A 644-nucleotide genomic window follows, 5' to 3' on the forward strand; every position below is an offset into this window, starting at 1 on the left:
ATGGCAAACAAAATATGTGGCTCAGAGGTAGTGAGTAGAGCTCATCAGATGGGTTTTTACTTTCTTGGCTTCCTGTGTTTGCCCAAAAATGGGGTTTGCATAGTCTTTTGGGTTGGTTTGTATTTGTAATCCTGTCCCCTTGAGCCTTTGGAACACAAGCTTTGACTTAAGCTTAAAGGCTTCCAAGACGTTTGTAAGGGAGGTGAGGGCAGGACTGAGGGGTGTGAGACTGGCATTTAACCTGATGGCATATCCCCATTTTGGAGGCCAGACAGAGTGTTGGATCCTCCAGTTCAAGGCAGACATCGTGGAGCCCAGGGCAGCTCAGCAGTGGAGAATGAAAGCAGCTACAGCCAAGGGAAGCTGCTAAATGCAAGAAAATGTTAGACACAGGCAGTTCGGGGGATTTTTACTTCAGGAAACAGGCAAGAGGGTAGCAATAACACGGGATTGTTATTCTCAGTTCGTAACACATTTCCTCTGCAGCTGGAAGCCGGGAGATCAGAACCTAGTGAAGGATTACTTTGTCACCGTGTGCAATCAGGGCACTCGGCACTCGATTGCTCAGGCCTCTCCCCGGCCCGCTCGTTCGTCGGCGCAGAGCTCGATTAAGGGGGCCCTTCCAGCGGCGGGGAAACCGTGCG

This window comes from Meleagris gallopavo, chromosome Z (assembly GCF_000146605.3).
Source record: "Meleagris gallopavo isolate NT-WF06-2002-E0010 breed Aviagen turkey brand Nicholas breeding stock chromosome Z, Turkey_5.1, whole genome shotgun sequence".
NCBI lineage: Eukaryota > Metazoa > Chordata > Aves > Galliformes > Phasianidae > Meleagris > Meleagris gallopavo.